Raw genomic sequence first — 21,996 nt, forward strand, 5'->3', positions numbered from 1 at the left:
CTTATCAGGGTGGCTGGGGGCATAAGGAGGGGGCTTCTTTTTGTCACAGACAATATCTACTTTCACTCTTGTCTTTGCCTCTGCCTGCCTCATTCCTTCCCCCTGGGAATGCTCCTCAGTAATTTGCACCCATGTGCGATCTTCCCCCTCAGCTGTCTCCTTTTCTCCCGTGCTTTCGGTTAGGTGATTTCTTTTGGATTCTTCAGACCACTCCCAATATTTGGCCTTTTCCTGCTCCTCCCCCTCGCCTCCCCCGAGCTCTTCTAGCCAGTTGTTTATTTTCAGATTCTTTAGACTTCTTCTTGTCTCTGGCCTTTTCCTTAACCGCTGTTGGGGGAGGCAGAACAGTGAAGTGAAAACATACCTTAAGAGCTATAACAGTTGGATAGAATCCCAATGGAAAGAGTATATCAAAGTGTTTTGCCATTTTTCTGGACAGAGTCTCCACCCAGTTCCATGTGTCCTATGACAAATGATTCCCAGTGGGTACCCGGGGAGGGGCAGGATAATTATATCCTCCCATGTCTGGATCACATTGTGTTCTTACAATCCCAGGCCTCAGGAGAGTAGCATATATCTGAGAGCCTTAAGCACTGGGTCATTTTTGTGTAAAATTGTGTTACCATTTATGGGGTCCCACTCACCTTGACCAACCACTTATCCCTGAGACCAGTCATGCCCCTGTTCAGATGCCAGTTGCCAGATCTCCTTAGCCTTATTCCTTAGGGAAAGGTGATTGCACTCTCCACCCATTCTAAAAGCAGCCCCACACAGTAAAACAATGAGATGCAATAGGGAATCAAGTCAAAGCATGAACTCAGTTTTTTTACTGTGAGCGTCAGCTTATATAAATTAAGTGACATCATACGGGCTGAAGTGATGCAGGGGTACCTCCAGCCAATGATAGATGACCAAACCCTCCCTCTGGCTGTCGGGGCATCTATCTAGATCTTGCTATTTCATCCTCACTTGGTAGCTTTGAGACTATCCTTCAAACTTGAGCCAGGCTTTTCTTGGTCCTAGTGACCTCAAGGTACAGGCCCTGAGATAATTTTGGCCTTACAATGAAAGAAGAACTTTGAAATATCTAGTGTTTTAATTATTCTACCAAAGAAGTGACAAATGTCAATTGTATTCACACAATATTCACCAAAATTATATAACCTAATAATTCTCAAGCCAAAATATCTGACATTTATTATAATTGATACAACACATTTATACATTTGTGTTTTTTCCTTGATTTACACAATATTTAATAGCATGGTATCAAACTTTTTTCATTTGTCTTCATGCTCACATACCCTTCAAATAATGTAATATCTTTACTCAGCCTTATCAGAGGTCTCCAAGTGGCAGTCACAGTGTTCCATCAGGATTCATTCTGAATGCTTATAGCAAACAAAATGATGTCCAAAGGTTAACAAATCAGCTCATACAGATCTCCTACTCATGTCTCTTTATTATTTGTATTGAAAGATACAAAGAAAATGTATCTTTCAATATTCTCTCTTCCAGTGTTCTCTCTCTCTCTCTCTCTCTCTCTCTCTCTCTCTCTCTCTCTCTCTCTCTCTCAATGTTCTCTCTCAGTTCCACAAGGTTTCCAATTTATATACCCAGACAGATACAAATAGCAAGTTCTCTGACAATACCAACGATACTAGCTTTGCATTTTTCAGGGACAAAATTACATATAAGTTTGGAAAGGTTGGTTCCTGTTAGTTGACTTATGTCTCATAGGGGACATGGCTGTAATGCTCCTGGGGAATATCTGAAAGGGGTAAATAGAGGAAAGGACTATGATTTCTAAGAGGTGTAGATGGAACATATGTGTTCAGTACACTTATGCAATTAGTTAATATAAAAGTTTGTAATTTATAAATGTAGAAAAATGGAAGAAAACACAGCGGTGTTGTGTTTCCTCTAAGTACTTCTGCTCTTGCAGTGGATGGGAACACAGTGTTTTTGGTAGCCACAACTACCAACATAAGTTGCAGGAGAAAAATGGATGGTACTTGATCCACATTGGTATTTTTGTCAAATGCCAGATGACTAAAGGGAATCTGTTAGATCTAGAGATAATATTTAAAGGAAGATCAAGGGGAAAACTGTGGTAGTGTAAAATCCAGAGCCTGGTATTTCTAGCCACAGGCCAAGTGGCGGCTTTGCTCCCGCTGACTCCTGAGTGACATTTTTTTTTCCTTTGGGACCTTTTCTAGAATTCAAGGCACCCAATATTATTCAAGATTATACAGTCCAATGAAAAGTCATCTAGTATAGTAGTACATTACGGATTTATGTCCAATAATTGATTGATACACTGCTTTTTTGGGGGGGGGGGAATGGGAGCAAGTCCCATATTGAGTACTATGGCTTCATAAGGGTTTTACAGAAATGACAGCGACTATTCAAAAGGCAGGTATCTCCAAATCCTTGTAAGGTGGGATTCCTCCAATGGAATACCTGATTTCTGTGAGTCATCCTAGAGATTTTGTCGAGCTACTCTCACTACATAATGCTGTGGATCCCAGCACAACTTTTTGCTCACATGCACTTTCATAACCAACCTCACCAACTTTCAAGTGCTTCTTTTCTTTTCTATGTGGTTGAATATTTCTACATTTTTACATCTCCTTTCTAATACTTCATTCTTATCTGACTCAGAAATCAGAAGGGACACAAAAAGTAAATGCTAGAAAATTACTGCACTATATAATGAACTCATAAGAATCAGCAATGGAAGAGTCATACTTTCAATAAACAGAAATCTGAGAATATAAACTCGTCTATGAGAAAATACCACAAATACATTAGGATACTGGGAGACGGATGGACATTTTTCATCTTTTCAAATAGACAAGTTACTGATCAAGGAAGAGTTATTTTCAAATATAAAACTCATTTCAGTCCCAATTGTGTGACAAATTTTGTATAAGTAATGTTTATAACTATAGAGTTTATTTCATATAGCTACAAAAGAAGTGAGTCATGCATGCTGGTTTATGTCTTTAATTCATACATACTGAGTCAGTCTGAGTTATGTCTGAGTCAGTAAGAACCCTAAAATGTTTAAGTCATTTTAAACTATGTAATCAATACCAGCCAAAGAAATACAACAGAAAGACATTGTTTCAAAGTATCCACAAAATCTGTCATTTAACTGAGAATATGGAGGTTTAGCATCTAAATAATATGTTATAAATATTGGGAAAAAGAAAAAGTTTTTGGTTTCTACACCTAATTTCATTAGTACCCATGCAGAAGACAATTACTTCAAAGTCAGAATTGGATGGATTACTGATAAAGAAGATCCCTAGAATTACTTAATCTTTGATATCATTGAAACTTCCAATGACTTAGCACAATATTCAAGGTGTTAAGCAAGCAAACAACTAAACAAACAAATCTTGAGCACTGAAATAACTTTTAGGAATTTTAGTATGTAGTATTGTTGAGTGTCTGTATCTTTATTTTTTTCTCACTGAACTGACCTTGAACCTAACTATGTAGCCTCAGTGGACCTCAACCACATAAACTTCTTGCTTCATGCCCCTGAGTTCTGGGATAATATATATGGAAAACTATGTCTGATTTTAAGTAATGTTCTGTATTTACCTCTGATTTTCTTTATTCTTTTTCTATAAGTTAATATGGAAGTAAGTATTATGATAATTTTCATTAGAGTGATGAAAAATGTCCCTTCAATACAATGACACTTATTTGTATACTTTTCCCAAATTGCCATGAAAAATAGTGTCATTTCTTACACAGTGATATTTTTATGCTAGACGGTGGGGGCCCACACCTTTAATCTCAGTACTCAGAAGACTGAGGCAGGCACATCCCTCAGTTTGAGGCCAGCATGGTCTATAGAGTGATTTCCAGGATCACCAGGGATACACAGAGAAACCCTGTTTCAAAAAAAGTATTATCATCTTCATAACAATAATCTTATGTATTTTGCAAAATGATGCATTTTACATAATAAAACATCATTCAAAATAAAAATACTAAAAACCTCCAATATGCACTTAAATATTTTTAACTCTTCTCATAACCTCATGAATTCTATTAAGTACAGAAATATTTTTAAAGTCAATTGACAGCTAATAGACAACAAGCAAGAGAAACCCATCTGTATCAAGAACCAAATATAACTTTCTGTCTCACACATTCCCACTACTTTGCTTTGCTACAATTGCAAAGACAAGTTACTGATTTCAGTCCAAGAAATAAATGCCATGTTCTCAGACACTTGTATTCACCTTGTCCTTGCAAGTTATTTTAGTATCATTTTTCATAATCATTCCATCTGAGTATTATTTTGCTATATGTATGCTTATAAAATTTTTCTGTATATGTCTATATCTTTCTATTATTTATTTGAGAGTTTTGAATTTTGGTCATATTCACCTCCTTTCCCCAACTCTTCCCAGATCTATACCTTTCCAAACATAGTCTTCAGAATAAATTTTCATTTTATTTTAAATAGCATTCATTAGTCCTCAATATGGCAGCTGTGTAGAAGACAGCTGAGATTATATGAATATTGTAAACTGGTTTTTGAACATTTAACCAGATTTTGCCATAGACACTTAAAAAACTTCTATTGTTTCCATTTTAGTTGGTACATGGATGCAATAATCGGTGCAGCACTTACCAGCACAAAACAGAGTACCAGAGGATATGAGTTTTCTCCTCCTGGTGTCCACAAATCTAGGTGTTTTCAAAATGTATTAAAATTGTAGTCAGTATTGTTGATTATTTACTTTCTTTTGCTCCATGTCATATTATGCTTACCTCTAACACTGTGGTTCCTCTTTTTCTTCTACTATATTCTATTTGGTGTTTTTCTTTCCTGTTGACAGTCATTTTGTATCTCTAAGTTCCCTTTTATTGCCAATTTCTCTGACTTCTATGTGCAATTATCTCTAATTTATCGTATAAATTTCATTGTTGACTATAATATTACTGTCACCTCTGTTTGAAAGTTTTGAGACATAAAAGCTAGCACGGTATTCAAAGAAACTCAAGTCAGCACAATTAAGTTTTTTGCTTTACTAGTAAAACCTATATCGTTCATAATATTCTTCCTTCAACATGATGTTTGCATTATACCCTTAAACAAAATATAAATATTCTGATTACTTGGTTCACTAACGTTTGTATTTTTGGCATTATAACATTGAATGACATTGGGAAACAACACTAATAGATATAATGTTGCAATGAAGATTGTTTTCATGTCCTCAGAATATAGGAAAAAGTATGATGAATGTTCTTGTGCCTTTGATACAAAAAGGTCACTAAAAGAGAAACATAAACACCAATCCACAAAACCTATGATCTACAATATTTCTGCCTGTAAAATATACTAGGGTGATGGTTATTCTAACACAACACCTGGTAGGATCACTAGTCAATGTCCAACTTGACTTAGACGGAATTCATACCTGACACTGCATGGCTGACCAAGAATCAGGGACTAGGTAGTCCAGAGACCTATTACAAAACCAAAAAATATCGGTCCGAAAACAATGTAACAATACAATTATCTATAATGCTATTCTGTTATACTATTCTGGCATAATCAGAGAACATTCCTACCGAAACAGAAGCAAATACAGAGACCCACAGCCAGACATTTTGCAGAGAGAGAAACTTTAGAACACCAGTTCTAAATCAAATATCTTCATAAACTCCTGTCAGACTTCAGGGAACCCCAAGGAAAAGGACGGGTAGGTTGTAAGAGATAGACAGTTCACAGGACACCAGAGGAAGGCCTAGAAATCAACTGATTAAAGATCATGCAAATCTACAGAAAATAAAGCAGTAAGTACAGGGTGACCATAAGTCTGCACCAGTTCATCTTTGTATGTATTCTACCTTTCAGTTTTGTATTTTTAATGGAAATCCTGAGTCTGTGAACAAATGGATGCCTGATCCTTTTGCCTGTTCCTTGAGATTTTCCTTCTGTCATGTAGTCTTGTGAAGTCTCAATGTCATTGTTTCTGCTTCATCTAATTACAGTTTATTTTGTCATATTAGTTTTTATCTTTTAGAACCTTGTTCTTTACTAATGAGAGATAGAAATCCTGATGATAGGGAGGTGATGTATGTTTTGGATCATAGCAATTATCAAAGCAATCTTAAATGTATTATAACATAATTTCTTTAGGGAAATTATCTCTAGTCATTTTGGTTTTTGGACTAGTTTTTAAAATACATTTTGATTGTAGCTATTACTCCACCTCTTTCTATACCACCCTTATCCCTATCCACTCCTATTCACATATTTTCTCTTTAAAGCCCACAAAACCAGTTCTTTTGCATGTATACTGTTAGATATGTGGCCATTCAATGTAACATGTTCAACCTCTCAGAAGTCATATCCTATAGATAACTGATTCTTCCTTTCCCAATATCCTTAGGTAGGGGTATGACTTTGTGTCCACTTATCCTTTTCTTGGTGTAGCTATGTCTGGTTTGATCTTGTGTCAATCATGTGCATGTTGTTATGAGATCACTAAACTTTAGCGTCATATTAAAAATTTAGAAAACACCACATTGTATGGCACATAAAAAATTAGGGAGCAAAGAACTCTAATCAAGTTTGAAACTAAGTTATATCAACTTTATTTCTGTGTAGGATCAAGAGACTCTATATATAGTTTAAAACTTTAAGTCACGATGAATGGATAAGGATGAAAAATGTTTTCCTCAGACAGAATAAAGTATAAGAAATTAATCAAAGGAAAGAGAAGTTGGTAAGCTTTATTTTTGTCATTATTTAAAATTGTACAATCATACAGTGGGACCTTTTTAATACAGACATCATTTTGATATCCTTTATCGGACATTGACAAAAGTATTTTGTTATTGAATCTCATACCATGAGTGCAAGGTATGAATATTAGGAAAAAGAATAATGCTAATAAATCTTATTCATTATAGTATTAATTTGATTTGGGTTTGAATTATTATTTAAAGAGTTTTATGTAGGGACAGGTTAATAACAGCAATTATTATTATTGTTATCATCATCATAGTAATGATAAATGTTCATCTTCATAGGTTTTATTGCCTGGAATTTATTTTTATAATTTTATGAAAAAAATAATTTAATATTAATTGATATATGTATGTAGCGGCGTAAACGAATGCAAACAGATTGTAAAAATATATATGGTTTTAATGTAGAAATAGACTTACAGAACCACCGTTCCCGCGGAGACCAGGAGAGCAGAAGAGAGAGCTTGGAGCATGCTCGCCAAATTTATAGGCAGACATTAGCCCGAGGCGAACACGCCCCCTAAGGGGTGGGACTTATCCCTACATATCTAGAGATATGGGAACAGACATGAATGCTAGTACAGTTGTGCTAAGAATGGAAGTAGCCTTTTCCATTATCTGCTAAGGATTTCCACTCTTATGGTGATTTCTAAAAGAATCATGGAAATAGAAAGATGACTCAGTGGGTAAAGTTTCCTGGAACTAATCTTTACAAACTGAACTTGAGCCTCTGGGCCCACATGGTGGAAGAAGAGAACCAATTCCCACAAGTGGCCCTTTGAGCTCTACAGAAATACAATAGTGCATTTGACATGACATGTATTGCCTGCCAAGTCAAAACAAATACCAAGTAAAAATAAAAAGAAAGAAAGAAAGAAAGAAAGAAAGAAAGAAAGAAAGAAAGAAAGAAAGAAAGAAAGAAAGAAAATAATTTAGGAGAAAAAGCCAAAAAATGTCAAAGTAACAGAAGGAGGGAAATATAACTCACCCTAGAATTCCTTGGCTAATATAAGCACGATCTCTTTTCTCTAGCCTGACTTTTCTGACTTTAACAAGTCAGATCACACAGTTCTTGTATTTTCACTCCAGAAGCATTCCTTTATCTCTCCCCATGCTTGTCTCTGTCATATTATAAGCCATTCTGATGGCCATTTCTTCACATATTATTTTACTAATTTGTCATGAATAATAAACTTGGTAAAATTTAAAGTAATAAGAATACTGTTAAGGACTGCATATATAATGTGAATACCCTTGCTACATTATATAACTACATGAGAAATGTTGAGTTTTCTGAAATAATGATAGGGCAATATAAATGTATAGCCTTATTATTATTATAATCACCTTTTTACTTTTAAGTATGGTTAGCTATCAGAAATAGCAGGAGTCTATATTCAGCTAAGGAGCCTCCTGTAGTTGCCCAGATATTGAACTTCAGAGAGGATAGAGGATATTCAGTACTTTTTGGACTGCTGGGGATGGAGCTCAACACTTCCTGCATTAAATACAACACCCCCAGCATTCTATCACTAAGCCACTCCAATCCCCACAGGCAATTTTAAATATGTATAAAACTCCAACAAGTGGGAAACCATAAAGCAATCTCTTTAAGGTAACCTTGGACACACTATTTTACAAGGTCCTTTAAACCAAGAGCCAATATATAAATTCATAAATTCTGAAAACTCTAAATCTTATACTCTCAAAGCATTTCCAAACCACAGTTATGAGCTATGAGCTTTACCCCTATATCAGTAGCATTATGTTATATTTAGTATTTAATTTCATCACTCAATGCATTTTTGTAATGTGTTCTTCTGGTTAACATGCTATACTAACTCTTTTGGAACACATACAATATACAGAAGCAATATTATTTATATTTTTCAGTTTATAGTCTAATTGGGAGAGACAGAAGATAGTCAAATAAGCTCGTAATAGAATTCCAGGCAAAAAATATATAATTCTACTATAGTAATGATGTCAGGAAGAGGGCATTTTAGAGGCAATGATTAGGGATTTTCAGAGTTTATCACTTTTGAGCAGATTGTTAAAATGAAATTTTGCTTGAAAGAAAATTAAGAGATGACAATGATAATAATACTAAATTTTAATGATAGTATTATTGCAAAAGTAAATGTAGCTAGGTCCCTCATTTTTGGAGCATATTCTATATTAAATCTCACTTTTGACCTGTTGCAGGAGGGTCTGCTCATTTGTTCCGGGCTGCTTAGCCCAGAAATAATCACAAAGAAACCATATTAATTAAATCACTGCTTGGCCCATTAGCTCTAGCTTCTTATTGGCTAACACTTACATCTCAATGTAACACATCTCCATTAATCTCTGTATCGCCACGTGGCAGTGGTTCACTGGCAGTTTTGCTATGTCTGACTCTGGCAGCAGCTCTATAGAGTCTTTCTGACTAATTTTATTTTCTTTTGTGTCTTTAATTTTTTTGATATGTTGATACTTGGTGTTTTAATGTTTTAACAAATAAAGATGGCTTGAAGATCAGATTGCAGTGCTAAGCCATTAGAGGCCAGGCAGGGGTGAAGTATACCTTTAATCCCAGAACTCAGGAGACAGAGGCAGACAGAGCTCTGTTAGTTCAAGGTAACACTGAGCTACTCAAAATTGTTCCAGTCTAAAAGAGAAACAGAGCTAACACAAAGGTAATCCCAGCACTTGTAATCCCATGCCTTTAATTCCAGCACTGTGGAGGTGGAGAGGGAGACAAGAGTTATATGGCTGGGTGGGAAAAGGACTATAAGGCAGGAGGAGACAGTTCAGTTCAGTCTGAGGATGTGGTCTGACCAGCAGTCTGAAGCAGTCTGAGGATACAGTCAGAGGACTCAGTATGAGTAGGCAGTTTGAGGACTGGCTTTCCCTTTTGATCTGAACATTGGTAGAGTTGAGAATTCTCCAGTGGCTGGCCAGTCTGCTTCTCTGATCATCAGAAATCACCCCTGAGAGCTGACTCCAAATACTTATTATCAAGATCAATAAGAATTTGAAGAAAGGGAAAGTGAGTTTTCTCCAATGAAGTATCACTGGGTATATCATCCACACTCCAGTACAGGTTTCATGACCAGGAGTAGTTAGATTGTGTGTGTGTGTGTGTGTGTGTGTGTGTGTGTGTGTGTGTGTGTACACTTTTTTGTTTGTTTTGGTATTTTTTTCCTTTCCTGAAGTCTAAGTCCCCCCTGCTGAAGATATATACTTTGGACATAGGACTCAAGAGGATTTGAGTTGAATTTGCCCTCAAAGCCTCCTCCCCAAGAGCTATCCTTCACAGTTCTAGGAAGTGATATCAATGCTTCTAAGGGATCAACATTTGTCTAATTGTATTTAAGGTTTGCTCAACAAGAGAGGGAACTGTATGTGTGGTATTGGAATCCTGGCCAACAGGAAAATATACTTTGTGGCACTTTCCTAAAAGATTCCAATTCCTGCATTCAAAATACTTAAGTTTATCTCCATAGATAAGTATAGTTTTCACTCTTGATCAAATAAGCTTCTTTTTTTCAGAAGACATATAGCATTACATAACTAGGTCAAACAGATAAGACAATTGATCATTGGGTGCATAACCCTAATTGATAGGAATACACTGTAACTCCTACAACTATGACTAAGGAAACATCTCAAAAGAATCCTTTGAAATATTGTAGGAGACAGTGGACCAGGAAGTCTGCTACAATACTGTGTCTACTAGATATTACAAGGAAACTACAGCCGGGAAATGTCAACAATTTGACTTCTCAACAATGTGACCTGAACCATGATAATATTAGTGTTAACATTTCAGTACTTATGGGAGGAATACCATGGAAATTCACTATTAGATGAAGAATTACAGTCAATAAAAGCCAGCGGAGAGTGGATGAAATTAGTCTTTCCCATGAAGAAATCCTCTTAGTATTTATCCAATTCTAAGTGCACTCAGCAGCAGGTTGTATTTATGCATTTATTTGCATATGTGTATTAACAACAATAATAAAAGAAATAAAGGCCAGAGCAGGAACAAAGGAAAGGGGTGGAAAGAGATGAGGGAAGGGGAAATTATGCATTATATTTTACCTCAAAATGTTCATATTATTATACATTTGGAAAAAATGAGTAAATGCTCAAACTGTAGAAATATTAACAGGATTTAGAAAGTTAATGGATTAGTTGTATTCTAGGAAAAGTTTCAGGAAGTAGAATTTTGAGAATGAATTTTGATTGTTTAGAATTATAGAGGAATCATGAATCTGATTACAGGGGAAGGCCAGTTTAGGCATCCTTTCCACTGTTGCTTAGAGTCTTAACTGGGGTCATCCTTGTGGATTTCTGGGAATTTCCTTAATATGCTGTTTCTTGCTAGAACTTTGATGGCTCCCTCAATCAAGATATCTCTTTCCTTGCTCTCCCTTTCTGTCCTCTCCCCTTCTTGAGCATCCTGTTCCCTCATGTTCTCCTCCTTCCTCCTCTTCTCTCTTTCCCCTCCATTTACACTCTTCTTTGTCTCCCCCCACCACATACTCTCAATCTTTTTAGGAGATATTATCTGTTTCACTTTCCCATGGGGATCCATGTATGTCTTTTTCTGGGTTCTACTTGTTACCTAGCTTCTCTGGAATAATGGATAATAGGCTGGTGATCCTTTGATTTATGTCTTAGTTGTCATTATAGAACCTTCCTCCAGCAACTGATCGAAGCAGATACAGAGATCTATAGCAATGCACTGGGCTGACCTTCTCAAGATCAGTTCAAAAGAAGGAAGAATGATAATATGAGCAAAAGGGTAAAGACCATGATGGTGATACTCACAGAAACAGCTGACCTGAGCTAGTAGAAGCTGACTGCCTCTGGACGGATAGCAGAATAACTTGTATACGACCAAACTAGGCCTACTGAATGTAGTGGACAGTTCTGAGGCTTGCCCAGTCTGTGGGGCCACTAACAGTTGGACCTGGATTTATCCCTACTGCTTGGACTGGCGTCTTCAAGACCATTCTCTTTGGAGGGATACCTTGCTCAGCCTAGATATATGTGGGTAAGGGATTTGATTATGCCTCAAAATGAAGTGTCATGTTCTGGCTGTTTGGGAGCCTAGCCAGTTTGGATGTTCACCTTCCTAGACCAGGATGGGGGAGGGGGGGACTTTGGACTTTCCACAGGGCAAGGAACCCTGACTGCTCTCCAGACTTGAGAGGGAGGGGGAGAGGAGTGGGGGGAGAGGGAGAGGAGTGGGGGGATGGGGAGAGGAGTGGGGGGGGGAGTGGGAGGCTGGGAGGAGGCAGAAATTGTTTTTTTCTCAATAAAACAAAAAGAAAGTTAAAAAAAATGAAGTGTCAGACTTTGTTGACTCCACATAAGAAGACTTACATTTCTAAGGAGTAGATAGGAGAGTGGGGGAAGGAGGGTGGGAGAAGGGGAGAGGGTGTGAATGGTGATAACTGTGTTAAATGAGAAAAAATGTACTAAACAATTCTTAATTAAAGCAAAAACAAAAAAAATACAAAAAGTATGGAGGAGTTTAAAGGGTGGCTTTAATGCAACACTACTGATAAAACAAAGAGTGGCTAGAAGCATTAAAACTATTATATTAAAATAATAGTCAGTTGACAGTTGTTCAATGAATGTATCAAATAAAGTTGTACCAAATGGTTTTAAAGAGGCAAAGGAAATTGTAAAGACCAAGATATCAGGAGTCAAAAGAATTTCAAGAAATTTAACTCATCTTTGCTGAAACAAACAAACAGAAAAAAAAACATGGCAAGATTTAAAATGACTGACAAAGGTACAAAACATTATTGCATATTGCTGGAGAATATGTTGGTTCATAAAATTGCTTCATAAGATTAAATTATCTGCATCTTCTAAGTTGTACATAGAAGTAGTCTTTCTTCCAAAGAATAGAAATATGGGTAATATCTTTCCTGAGAATTACATTTGAAAATAGTGGCCTTCATGTCTCTGAGAAAAATAGCATGTATCATTAAAGCAATTAAGGGGCCAGCTAGAAGTATCAGAAGATAAAGGAAGCCACTGCTAGACCTGATGACTTGAATGAAATCCCATGGGTCAACAGAGTGGAGTGAGAGTACCAAGATGTACAAAATAACATCTTGATTTCTCCACATGTATACTTTGTAATGGTCATGGGTGTCTGCATACCTGAATAAGCACCCACATATTCACAATTGTGGATGCAAACAAACACAAAAATAGGCATATACAAATAGATGTGAAAAATAAAAGTGATAAGAGGCTTCCAGAAGATTTATGTTTCAAGAAGCTGAGTTTATAGTTGTCTATTTTTTTAAAATAAAAATTATTTTAAAGGAATTGAGGAATGTTTTCAGTGAGAAGGAAGTTTAAAGTTTAAATAGACTGGGGAAACATTAGAACCATCGTAGATACTGGACTAAAGTGAAGGATACAGTAGGAAGATTATCTTAGAAGATTAAAATTGGGGCAACAGCAGAAAGACAATGCTAGAAACGTATCAATAGACAATTGGAACTGTATTCTACTTAAATAGAGATATGAAAAAGTGAGAAATGAGAATTATAAGTTAAACTCAAATACTGTTCTTAGAGAGATGTGGCTTTAATAAAAACAATAAATGAAGAAAATGCACCAATTCGTTGTTTCAAGGTGAAGCTCCATTTGATGGATTACACATATTAGAAATATTTTCTCTAAGATTCTAATGATTAACTGTCACCATCAAACTTCCAATGATACTTTTTACAATTATATCTAACTGGGAGATAAAGAACTATCACTTTAGCTTAATAGTTATTTCATCTCTCTGACACTTAAAAGTAAATTTGGAGATATGTAATGGAAGAGTTGCATATCTCTAAAATATTGAAGTAAGTATCTCTTGTATCCTGGTTTTTCTCTTACTTATGATAAAGGAGCTAATAGGACAAAATAATTAAACAAGGAGGGAAGACATTTACCTACATTGTTAATAGCAATTTTCATGTATTTAGTTTATGCAATTTTAAATAGACATGAACCATGAATAAGACATTATTTTCCCTAAACCTCAATGAAATTCAATTCTCTTTGTAAAGTAATATACAACTGGAGAACAGAAGTGTCTGTCTGTTGAAATTCACAATCCAACCTCTTTACTAAATCAAAGTGGTTCAGAGAAATACACAATAGTGAACAGGAATCTGCTGATTGTGCTCATGAAAATATATGCTTAAGTGGTAGCTTTGGTCTGTTTCCTCCATTCATTATTTGTTTATCTACTAAAAAACTAAATTAAAAATACCACATTATAATATTTCAAGAAGTATTCAGAATTTAAATGAAAAATTTTAAAGGATTACCTGCTACGACCTTCTTTTGGAGGGATTGATTTCTTTTTTTTTTCTTTCATACATTACATTCCAAACACAGTTTCCTCTTCCTCCACTCCTCTTAGCTTCCACCCACCTTTCCTCTCTCCAAATCCATGTCTCCTCTGTTCCCCCTCAGAAAACAACAGGCTCCAGTAATATCAACTGAAGAAGACTAGTCACAAACTATCACATCAAGGCCGAATGAGGAAAACTAGTAGGAGTACAAGGGTCCCAATAGTAGACAAATGAGTCAGAGACACTCCCACTGTTAGGAGCCCCCCCCCCCCAAACTCCAAGCTAAACAACTGCAGTGTGTATGCAGCAGACCTAGCACAGACCCATGCAGGCTCTATGATCGCTGCTTCAGTCTCTACAAGTTCCTATAAGCCTTGCTTACTTGATGCTGAGGGCCCTATTGTCAGGATGTCTTCAACCCCTCTGGCTCCAACAAGTCTTGGCTCCCTCTTCTGGGGAGTACCTCAGGCTATCCAATTTAGGCTCTCTCTCTCTCTCTCTCTCTCTCTCTCTCTCTCTCTCTCTCTCTCTCTCTCTCTCTCTCTCTCTCTCTCTCTCATGTTTGGCTATGTGTCTGTGCATCTGCTCTCATCAGCTTTCAGAGTCTCTTTGATGAGAATTTGCCTAGGCACTGATCTTTAGTCTAGCAGAATATCATTAGGAATCTTCTTATTATTATTCTAAAATCTTTCTTTCCTGCAAGTAGTGCTGGTGCAATGGAGGTACAGAGCCTTTAAACTGAGCAACCAATGACTAGTCTGATTTGAGACCCAGGCCAGGATAGGGAGCCGATGCTTTATAGTGTTTGAATGACAGGAATCAGAGGAAGGATAACATAGAGACTGAAGATAGTAAAACATCAATACAACTTTCTGTTTTAAATTAACTGTAGATTTTCATGCTTTTATTGAAATGATTAAATTTTCAAATTACTGCTTCCTATGATGCAACATGGTTATCCTCTGGAGGTTACTCTCAATTTTGATGAGTATGTAATTGGAAAAACAAAATTCTAATTTTCAGCAAGTTAGCAAAAATCTCACCTTAATTGCATGAAAAAAAATGGATATATCTGTAATGCTTTACTTATATTTAAAAAAAAATCGGAGATAGCAAGACGACTTATTGTTTCAGAACAATTGCTGCCAAAAAATCTATGATCTGAGTTATATTGTATAACCTACATTGTGGACGGAGGGAAAAGGCACCTGAAACTTGTTTTCTGACTCCATATGTGTGCTGTTGTGCACACACAATATACTCAAAAATAAATGAATGTGTTAGAAAATTAATTAATGGAAATATATTTGGGGTTCCAAACATTTATACTCTTAGAAAAAAAGAATAAAAGTGAAATTAACATAATCTAGCACAGAATTTTTTGGTTCTATCTTTTTGAAATTGGAGATAACAATTGAATGGAATTTTAACAGACTTCATCACAGAACACATAATTGCTAAAAGTTATAGAGAGGATGAAAACTTTGACCAATATAACTATCTTAAAAAGTTAATTTGGAGATGTAATCCAAACCTACAGAGAAGCACATGCCTTCTGTCATGTAAAATGACCACAGGAAATAAATATGAGTGCAGATATTGTAGATGCATTAGGATTATTAACAGGAATGTTCCTCTTTAATATCTTTTCTCCTGTAGATTGGAATAAATTATGTCTTTAAAGTAAAATGAAGAATGGCAATACAAATAATTAAATTTAGTTCAAAATACAAAGCACTCTATTTTGCATGTGATGTTTTGTTTTCCTTGTCAGTTTCACTGTATATGAGATACTTATAATAAGATAGTAAACAGATACAATCACATGCCATTACACAACAGTATCCTGTATATAAACTTTTGTATTAACTGTATCTCTTTTAATCTCCAAGGGAATTTGAAATAAAGTTAGTAACAAAAACAATTCTAAACAAGAAACAATTTAAATATATGCTAAAAACAGTTCTCTAACTGTACATTATTTTATCAATTTTATCAATTACTTTATCAACAATTGCACTTTCCCATCTCCAAGTAATTCCATTAAAGATTAAAAGTTACTTCATTCATTATATTAGAACCTTAGAAGATACACATTCACACTTAATTTTGTTGCACTACTACAATTTCTTAGCAAACGTTTAATGCAGAAAGTCAGTGGCTTTGAGTTTCCTTGATCAGAACATAAATACATAAACAAGAGAAAAATATTTTGAGTTACAAATACATAGGAATAGCAGACATTTGAATCTAAAAGATGTAAGGCACAAAGAAAATGTTAGTAGGAAATAATTCTTCATTTCATTTGCTATAGAGAAGTGATTCCTTGTAGCTGAAATTTCCAAGAACTTTGAAAAACACCTCATTCTTAGGTTTGAACAAAAGGAATACATTAGTGGGAAATTGAAAAAAAGGAATGAAACATGGCTTAGAAGGTATTCTTATTGGAATGCCACCTTTAGCTGCATTAGCATCTTTCATGTGTTCAACTCCATTAGTTTTAGTTTCTTCTATGATCTTAGCCTCTAACCAAATCAGGTCAATTTGAAGGATTCCTTCTTGCCACACTCTACATTTCCTTCTATACATATTTTTAATCTAGTATTTCAAAGCTTTGAAGCAAGTTTCTTATTCTTTATGAAATTCTACATTCTAAACCTCCTGAAGCAGAATTCATGAGCTGTCTGAACTCTCATTGAGTAATCCCAGGAAACAGAGCTTCAAGATAATGCTTTAAAATTATACTATTCATCTTTGTGAGCCTGGGTGTAGCAATGACCTCATTACAAAATTAAGATAACAAACATCTTTTTCAAGCAGTGACAACATTATTATTTAGATTACCAACAATGTTTATGTTTATTTGCTACAAATCTCCCATTCAGGATAGTACTATGTGAGATCAAAGAGTGGATAAATTTGTTCATTGTGGTAGAAATAATTTTAAGCCCTCTGGAATTCATTGCCTGTTCCCAAATAAAATTATGTCAAGTGACTATAGCCACAGGCCAGTACATGGGAACAGACTTAGATAGCCTCTGTAAGTGTCTTAAACATTTTTTGTTTCTTTTTATGACAAAACAGACACATCTGAGGATTCATCTTTAAATATGAATTTTTGTGGTGATGTAGTAAAATGCAAAGAAGTTACTGGTAGTTGAAGATATAGGTTAAGAATAAGTTGGAACAATCAAGAGTAAGAGAAAAGTTTTAACCTAATTCTCAAAAAAAAAAAAACTGTTTTCATCTGGAAGAAACTAAGAAGACACTATTTAATACCTCTCCAAACACTGCTGTTGGAATATAGTCATACGTTGCATAATGATGTTTCTGTAAATAGTGGCCTTCACAAACAATAATTGCCTCATGGGTTCTAAAAAGAAGCTTAAGAATCCTCATTTGCTGCTGATGTACTAACCGTAATGATGCAGCACCATAACACATTGAATGCTTCGTTTTGGTGAGTGGTTTTTAGACATAAAGCGAAGAAAACAAGCCTACAATTCACTATCCCAGAGAACCTAGAAAACAATGAGGACACTAAGAGAAACATACATGGAACTAAACTTCCTGGGAAGTAGAAAAAGACAAGATCTCCTGAGTAAATTGGAAGCATGGGGACTATGGGAAAGGATTGAAGGGGAGTGAAGAGGACGAGAGAGGAGCACAGTAAAACGTATAGTTCTAGAAAGCAAATAAAAAAGAAATATATATATATATATATATATATACACATATACACACACATATGAAAGAAATATAAATGGAATTATGAAACAATGGGGAAAACAATGTTCCCATCTAGACTGCACTTGCCACCAAGTAAAAATTTCAGTGCCAGGAATGATTTATGACTAATAGAGTTGTTGGTCAAAGGGGTTCAATGAAAAACTCCAAGCAACCAAGAATATTGCAAAGAATATTGGTTTCTTTCAACAAACAGTTGTGCCTTTTGCTGAAGACAACACCTACGTAACATATTGAAGGTGGAGAAGTCAATTGGGTGTCTACCTAGAGCTTTCACCTCTATGGACTAGTGGTGATTATACTAAAAGTTAATCTTCATACTACCAGGGGAAAAATGTAAACCTCAACCTAGCTACAAATCCTGTGATCTGCCTGCAAGACAGACTCATACATTACTGGCATAAATGTCATAGGAATAACCAACCAATGCATGATTGGATTTATGGTTCGCTCCATGAAATGTAACTCATGCAGACACTGACCATTTGGCCAAAACCTGAGAATACATTGGCTGGGGACATGGGGGAAAAGCAAATGCTTCTCTTCTGGCTAAAACCCATAACAGTAATATGAATCCTAATGACATTCTGTTATAATCATAGACCAATGTCTTGCTCAGCCATCAGATAAACTACTTCTAGCACTAGCTGGGAATATATAGAGAGATCCACAATTAGGCAATATACTAAGAGTGATAGAACTTGGAATACTTAATCCTAAATATGATGTTTCCAAAGGATCCATCAGGGTTCAAGGAACACTGGATAAGAGGAAGTGGAAAAATTTTAAGATTAATTGAATATGGAAGACACTAAGAAATAAAATCTTCTGAAAATAGCAGTGTTCATGTATTTACAAACAGACAGGGACAATAGCAGTGTGTACTGGGCCTGTATCAGATATATACCAGTGCTGAAAGAGAAAGTGAACATAAGTATCCATCTCTATACCCGAGGCTATCTCCAATAGATGGACACTTGCAAATGAAAAAAAAATATTTTTCTACACTAGTGTCTCACATTGTATATCAGTCACAAATAAGGGCAGGCCTCTGGCCCAGCAGTAGATGAAAAATATATAACAAATTCATGGTAATTTAGGAGCTTTTTTTTCCTCAGGGAGCTATGTGCGGGTTTTTTAAAATATTATAAATGATTTGCTAATATATTATTGTTTCCAAATTTTTGTTCATAAGTTTTCTGTGTCTGTAAATGTATGATTCTATATGTGTTTCTTGTGCTTTTCCTTTGGATCTTTTTTCTGCCTGTGTTACCCTATTCTGCTTTGTTGGGTTTTATTTTATTTTAATATTTTAGATGTCTCTTTGTTTCCTAATGAAAGAGATATAAAAGAGAGAATAAGTTTTGTGTTAATGAGGAGATTGATAGTATCCAGGGAAAGTTGGGGGAGGGTAAATTGTAATCATAATTTATTGTATGAAAGAAATCTCATTTTTATTTAAAAAGCTAAAAAAATTAAAATAAAGAAGGAAAGTTTATTTATTCTTAAAAGTAAAACTATAAAAAGGTAAATATAAGCAGAAAATTTTGATAATTTAAATGTTCTGTATTCATTCTATAATTGGTTACGTCCTATATAAACTAAAAATGAAGCAATAGCATAAAGAATATAGTTACAATCTAGCAGAATTGTGAATTTTATAAAAGATACAAAATCACATATCTAAACACTGTGCTTTTCCATATCTAATTAACCTTTGTTATTATGTCTAAATATAGTGTTTAAACTACCATAAAGAAATTATAAATTAAGCTGCATTAAAGATTATAATTTAGTCTCCTTTTGGTGTACCATTTAAACCTGTAGCTACAGGGTTGAAAAAATATTCTTGTAACGTGTATTTGACAATGGATAGGTATTTGGATATTGAGAAATCTTGCATGTAAACAATGCAGAAGTACTTGGTGGAAAGTGTACTGGCATCCCAAAACTACTTTGAAATGTATCCAAAACACAATAGTGATTGATATACATATAGAGAACTTCCTGAACAGATATACAAATAACACATAATAGAAATAAGAGCATGTAACTATTAAGTTTTTAGGTGATAATTGCATTTCTCCTTTAGATTAGTCTATGCTTAAGTGCTCCTCATAACTTATCAGGACAGTAGATTTTACTAGATACACATGGTTATTTTCATGAGTCTGAATTTAAAGCAATAATGCCATACACTTTTATTTTAAAATGAACAGGTTCGGTCTAGTCGAGAGCTCTGCAGCAGATGGCCCACTTCAGTCTTCCTTCTTCCCTGCCTGCATCTCCTGTTAATACCAGAGTTAATTTCCCCTATCCACTAGACACAGCAGGAGGCACACCCCTGCAAACCACCCTGAAAGCAAGGTAGACTACTTGTAGATTGTCCCCCTTTCCCTCATTCTCTCTCTATGCTACTCAATACATCATGCTCAAATCCCGTATATCTTTTGCTTCTAAACTCCCTCAACACACTTGTTGCTTTGTCCCATACTTTAACCTCAAGAGGTGGGCCCTAATAACTCAAGGGCTGCATGTTCCATTGCAAGAAGTAGGTCGAAGGCAGAACAGTACATGTACTGCTCTTGAGATCCAATCCCCCAGTATCATTCCAAATTCTTTAAGCAGTAAACCATTGAGATCTCCCTTTTCTCTTGAACCCATCCCCAATGAATCACAAAGACTTTCTTCCCAAATTCCTCCTGCCAACAAATCCCAATAACCTAGCCTACAACACTAGCAGGCATTCCCTGTAAATATACCAGCTGTACAGGCCAGAAATAAGCAGCTAGTACACAACCATAACAGTCTCCAAAAGTCCAGAAAGCAAACATAATTCTAGGAATAGAATACTAACAGAAATGATAAAATCTAGAAATCAGCATCTAGATATTTGATAGCCCAAACCCACATGCCTATGTACCAGCATAAAAATTTCAATAATACCCCGGGCAATATAACTCAAATAGAACCCAACTAACTTGACCAAAATAGACCCTGAATATTTTAACATAGCTGACATACAAGAAAAGACCTTAAGACCAACTATATGAAGATGGTAGAGGTCCTTAAAAGGAAATTATTAAATCCCTTATAGAATTCCAGGAAATCACTAACAAAAAGTTTGTAAGTTATAAATAAATATCTTAAATAAATCTAAGAAAACGCAAACACATTAAGGGAATTAATAAGACTGTTTAAGACCTGAAAATGAAAATAGAATTAATAAAGAAAACACAAACTGAGGAAATTTTGGAAATGAAAAATTTAGAAATTCAAACATGAACTATAGTAGCAAGTTTCACTAACTCAAGAGATTTAAGAAAGAATATCAGGTATTGAAGATACATTAGAAGAAATGGATACATCAGTCAAAGAAAATGTTATATCCAAATATAACTGACACAATTACTTTAGGAAATCTGGGGCATTATGACAAAAAAATAAACCTAAGAAAAATAGAAATAAAAGGGGAAGAATCCCGCTTCAAAGGCACAGAAATTATTTTTTAACATAATCATTAGAAGAAAAAAATTTCTAATCTAAAGAAATACATGACTATAATTGTACAAGATGCATATAGAACACCAAATAGACAGGACCACAGGAGATTGTTTGCTCATAACATAATAATCAATTCACAAATCAAAGAAATACTATTAAAATTTGCAAGGGAAAATGACAAGGTAATAAATAAAGGGAAACCTCTCAGAGTTAGATGTGAATTCTCAGTGGAGACAATGAAAGATAGAAGGACCTGGATAAAAGTATTCAAGACAATAACAGACCACAGAGGCCTACCCAGACTTCTATAAACAGCAAAACATTCAATCTCCATATATATATAAAGAAGCTATATTACTGTAACTGGATGTTTTTGTCTCACCTGCCAGTTCCTGAATATCCACTTGATGGTTTAATATTAATAAACTGCTTGGTTGATGGCTCAGGCTTATTAATAACTAGCATTTACATCTTAAATGAACACATTTATGGTAATCTATGTATTGCCAGGTTACCATGGCATTAACTTACATCTAGCTTCCTTAGCAGCTGCTGGTTTCCCTCACTCTGCCATTCTCCCTTT

Source organism: Microtus oregoni, unplaced genomic scaffold (genome assembly GCF_018167655.1).
Source record: "Microtus oregoni isolate MIOR12 unplaced genomic scaffold, Mior012 000079F_ref0000094, whole genome shotgun sequence".
Taxonomy (NCBI): domain Eukaryota; kingdom Metazoa; phylum Chordata; class Mammalia; order Rodentia; family Cricetidae; genus Microtus; species Microtus oregoni.